Source organism: Cannabis sativa, chromosome 8 (genome assembly GCF_029168945.1).
Source record: "Cannabis sativa cultivar Pink pepper isolate KNU-18-1 chromosome 8, ASM2916894v1, whole genome shotgun sequence".
NCBI classification, from domain to species: domain Eukaryota; kingdom Viridiplantae; phylum Streptophyta; class Magnoliopsida; order Rosales; family Cannabaceae; genus Cannabis; species Cannabis sativa.
The window spans coordinates 27,800,064-27,805,793 of record NC_083608.1 but is presented as its reverse complement, the minus strand read 5'-3'; the positions used below and the strand labels follow the sequence as shown (position 1 = coordinate 27,805,793).

Here is a 5,730-nt window from a genome sequence, read left to right as displayed (position 1 = left end):
TATATATATGTTATTAAATTTCTACATTATCCACTCTCTACCAATTTTTATATTGATTTTTAAGTGAACTCTATTACGAGACTGTTGTAAAGTAGTTCAAGATTTTGTTAAAGTTTTTTATTAAATCTATCACTTGGGAAAGAGTGAGGAACCGCGTACTTATTTTAGGATAAATATGTGTATGTATATATTGGAATTTTTTAATATAAGCTTGTCAAAAAGATCTACATATAGGAGTGCCATTCAATGAATAAAAGAGTGTCATGTACGTGGGGTTGTTTTTTGTTTTGAGAAATATGTAATTATTTTATACGTTATCATTTTTCTCTCTTTGTCTCTTCAATTCCCTTTTTCTTCTTCTTTGTCTTTGTTTTTCTATTGTAAATTTGTAACAGTAAATCTGAATGGTGTTTATATATCCACCCACCCAATCCTTAAAAGGCAGACGAAACTCAACTAATTTACATTCATATATTCAATTTAATTGAGGATTTGAGAATTTTATTCCAATGTTTATTTTGAAAATTTTCTTTCATTTTTAATTTTAGGTCTATAAATTTATGTGTTATTTATATTCTTAAACCTCTTCCCTGAACCTTTAAGACTAGAATCACAAAAAATATCCATTTATGGATATATCTCTAAAATACAACATATGAAAAAGAGATAGAAAAAAAATGAGAATTTGATTATAGGATGGGTTCATTGAAAGAGGTGGTGATTGGGTTCAGGTAGTGGGGTTGGACTTATCAATGGTTTGTGAAAGGAAAAAGGTCATGATAAAGTTTTAAAGAGAGAAATGAAAAACTGAGAAAGAAACGAAACGCAATTAATGTGACGCCTCCTAAATAATTTGGTAGATATTAAAGTTTAGGTAGCATGATTTAATACATAAATAATAACTGAAATTGAAAAATTGAATGAAATTAAATAAAAGTCCTCAAATTTAACAATCTCAATAGTTCACGAAAAATTTTTAACAACAAAAAAAAATTCAAAAAACATAATTTTATAAATATCAAAATTTAAAAAGTAAAAATCTTAATTAACTTAAAATAAAAATTATAATGACAATCGGTAAAATTGGTAGGAAAAAAAATAAAGAGGGGTGAGTATATATATAAATATATATATATACATATATATCCTTCCATCTATCAATCATGACATGATATGATGTAAAATTCATAATTTTTTCTATATTTATTATGTAATCTACTATCACTTGGCAAAACAAAACTAACTCATCTTAAGTGGATACCTTTAATAAATGAGTTTGGACTGAAAAAATAATTGGCTTTAATCACTTTTCTTTTTCTTTTCTTTAGAGGTAATAATATAGCTTTTTCTTGCGTTGATTAATTACTTTACGTACGTACTCTTTGTTACTTTCCCCAGTCTTTCTCTTTTACACACTTACGTGCCTACATACATGAATTTATATAGGGAAATTTGATTTTCTATACTTAGAAAATCAAAAAATTTGATTTCTAAACCAATAATTTAAACCCTAAAAAAACTATACTTTTTTTTTTCAAAACCCCAAAAATACCCCCAAACTAAAACTATCTCTCTTTCTCTCTCTATCTAGCCGGTCCCAAGAATCCCACACCCCAGGTCCGATGGTCGGACCATGGGGTCCGATGGGGTCCGACCAATCGGACCCATCGGACCCCAAGGTCCGACCATCGGACCTCTCTCTTCCCCTCTCTCTCAAATCGCAGGAAAAAAAAAAAATTAAAAGCCGGTCGGACCGATGGGTCCGATGGTCGGACCTTCGGGTCCGATAGGTCCGATGGTCGGACCCATCGGACCCGAAGGTCCGACCATCGGACCTCTTTCTTCCTCTCTCTCCAAAATCGCAGAAAAAAAAAAAAAATTAAAAGACGGTCGGACCTTGGGGGTCCGATGGGTCCGACCATCGGACCCATCGGACCCCCAAGGTCCGACCATCCACCTCTGTCTTCTTCCCTCTCTCAAATCGCGGGGAAAAAAAAAAGTTTCGGACGGGGTTGCTCTTTCGGGTTGGGGTTGGGGTCGGAGGGGTTGGGGTCGTGGTCGACGGGGGTGAGGGTGGTGATCGGCGTTGGGGTTGACGTGGGTGGGTGAGGGTGGTTCGGGTGAGGGTGGGCGGTTGGGGTGAGATCAAGGGAGAGAGAGATGATGCAGAGAGAGAGAATATTGTGAGGGGGGTATTTTTGGGGTTTTGAAAAAAAAAGGAATAGTTTTTTTAGGTTTTAAATTTTTGGTTTAGGGAAATTTTTTTTTGATTTTCTAAGTATAGAAAATCAAATTTCCCTTTATATATATTGTTGACAATCCTTTACTCCGATAGCATCTAGCCAGAATGTTTTTGTAAATTATGGCCAATACCAAATATATAAACAGTGATAAAATATATATATATTACACTTACGAATTTTGCTGTGAGCAAATTAAGAGTATATATATATATATATATATATATATAGATCACATCAGTATTTATTCTTCGTGCTACTATCAAATATTGTATCCTCGTTTATTTTCTTATTACACAGAAATTAAATTTTAGTGATAGATGTATATCATTCACAATTTACTTGAATTGCAAGCAATTAAGTAAGAAAAACAATAATAAAAAAAAAGGCATAAAAGTAATAAGCCCAATATTATATCAATCAAAGGATTTGATTTGATTTTCTTTTGTTTCTGTAGAGAGAGGACAAGACAAACAGAAGTTGAATATAAAGTAGTAGTAAATTCAATCAAAGTGTTGGAATTGCTTTTTCTCGAGAGAGAGGGCATTACAAGTGCATGTTTGACTGTCTTTCTACCTCCAATTTTGTCCAAATTAATGAGAAATACAATATTAATTATTATATCCTTCATAATATCATGTCCACATGTCAAAACGTTACAAGAGAGTCTCGAAAGCTCCATGAGACCTTAAGAAGGCAGATTCAATAGCTAGTGGATCGACATTCATTACTAAAAATAGTTAGTGACAATTTTTTTAAGTATAACATAAATTTTTTTGATTAAATATTATTTTTCGTTATAATAAAAAATTATTTGTAACAAAAATATTATTTTTTCATTGGTGCATCTATGTGAGCCATCTAGCTAAGTCTAAAAATCTCCAACAAGAATCAATCCAATCTCAAGACTAGAGAAGAACACAATGTGGAGCTATCCCACTCTACCTATTACCATTAACCTCTTCTTAACATAAGACATATATATATCTCATACCCTTATAACCCTAAGGGGTTATTTACTAATTAGGCTTAAGTGGCGCAATAATGATATACTATAATTTTATGGGCCAATTATAGTTTTAAGGGTGCTCTCATGTGTCTTTAATATAATATACAATTATTAACCATCCCATTATGGTAGAAAACGAATATTGGGCACATAGTTAATGATTGTGTTTGAAAAATCGTGTTTTTGCAAATGTTAGTTGTATATAAGAAAATATAAAAACTGGAAGCGTTTGCAGAAGCAGAAAGTAATTCTGCTACAGCAAAACGGAACAGGCAGAATATAAAATATTTGCAGAAAAAAAATAACTTGACACAAGAGATTTATACGTGGTATCAGTGTTCTCACGAACACTCCTAGTCCACGGGGCCACGCCTAGAGAATGAAATCAATTAATAAAGTATCAAAATTACAAAGACAATTGACTTAAACAAGTTTAGACTCCCTCTAAAGTATTGCCGCAATCCTTTGTAATCCACTTTATGAATCTGACTTCTTGAAACACCTTCAAGTCTGAACTCCCTTCGTCTTTGAAGTGTGAGTGCTTACTTCCTCCCGAAGTAAGGCTTCAACAAGTCTTCTCCCGAAGACCAAATGCTTACTTCCTCCCGAAGTAAGGCTTTACCAAGTCTTCTCCCGAAGACCAATCTCTTGTTCAGTGAAGTAGTTCTTCACAACCTCTAGGACAGAGTAAGAACAGAAATAGAACAACTAGAACCTAGATGAACAACTAGGCTCTCACAAAACAAAGAAACACTCTTCTCACAAAAAGATAAATGCAAAAAATGATTAATGGAAGAGATCATCCAAATGGTTGCTCGCTAGGCTCTATTTATATAACATAAAAACCTTAGAGGCAACCACAAGTTCAAATCTACAGCTGTACAAGAACTTTCCTAAAGAAACACGATCTGCTACAACAGATTCGGATGCTGACGCAGCAGATCACACCAGAAACGGGAAACTTGCTAAAATCGGGTCTGATCCTCTATCAATGCTTGATTCCTGCCAAAAACAGATTAGATATTCTGATTGTATCAAGATACAACCGAAATCAATAAGGAAAAGACAATAATCAAAGTTTTCCTAAAAAAAGACAACTTTCCAAAAGAGAATTCCTTCTCTTTTGAGAAGTTTTCAACAAAGGAAAGTTCAGCTGAAAGTGCAACTTTCCAAACAAGGAAAAGGGCAACTACAATCCGAATTTATAAGGCAAGAAATCGAATATGAATGCACAACAAACTTACCATAAAAGGAAAAATTATTTTGTCAACTAACTTGCCAAAAAAAAGACTTTACAGTGTTTATAGTATTAAGTTCATGATTATATTAGTCCACCATAATAATTCTAACATTCCCCCACTTGCACAATATAATCAACCACCATAACATTGTCTATCACACATATAAGGTAACCAATTAAGACGTACATAATATCATATCGACATGATACATATATATATTATGTATGAATTGACCTTGAAGACATTTATCCATTAACAATCAAACTAAACATGCATGAGGTACAACAAAATTAAGACTATGCGCATTCATCTCCTTTTATACCTGTCACTTCAATAAACAACACATATATGCATACATATGTCAACAATAACTAGAAGTGACTACAATATCATTATGCATGTTCAAAACACAAATCATAAGCATTCCATACAAGATACTAGCAAGTCTGATACATAATAATAAAACTCCCACTGAGCTCAACAAGCAAGGCTCCTAACAATCCCATTCGAGCAACATGCTCTAAAAATACACATACAGGTAAGCCTTTCGTTAGTGGGTCTGCTAACATGCCAGTGCTAGGCGTGTATTCAATAGAAATAAGAGACTTTGTAACTTTTTCTTTAACAAAATAGTACTTTTTGTCAATGTGTTTAGAGCGGGAAGTACTTCTGATATTTTTAGAGAAAGCTACTGCTGCGGAATTATCACAATACAATTTCAGCGGCCTCGAGATAGAGTCCATAACACCCAATGCGGAAATGAAGTTCTGCATCCATATTGCTTGACATGTAGCCTTATAACACGCCATGTACTCTGCCTCCATTGTTAAGGATGCTGTGAGTGTCTTTTTGACACTTTTCCTCGAAACAGCTCCTCCAATTATCATGAAAATGTAGCTTGATGTGGATTTCTCATCATCCACGCATCCTGCATAATCGGCGTCACTAAACCCAACTATATCAAGAGTGTCAGCTCGCCGATAGGTCAACATATGATCCTTAGTATCGTAAAGATACCGCATGACCTTCTTAGCTGCTTTCCAATGGCTAAGTCAAGGATCACTCAAGTATCTACCCAACACGCCAACAACTAAAGCAATATCAGGGTGTGTGCATACTTGAGCGTACATGAGGCTACCCACAACTGACATGTAAGGAACCACTTTCATTTCATCTCTCTCTTTATCATTTTGTGGATATTGGTCCTTTGAGAATTTATCACCTTTTACTATTGGTGCCT

The 5,730-nt window shown here is 34.0% G+C and overlaps 1 long non-coding RNA gene across 1 annotated transcript; it reads left to right on the top strand.

Annotated features, from left to right (window-relative positions):
• Positions 1-1,390: 1,390 nt before the first annotated feature.
• Positions 1,391-1,743, top strand: LOC133030058 (uncharacterized). The gene is made up of 2 exons (XR_009683961.1): positions 1,391-1,617; positions 1,680-1,743. It is a non-coding gene; the product is annotated as an uncharacterized LOC133030058 (long non-coding RNA).
• Positions 1,744-5,730: the final 3,987 nt, after the last annotated feature.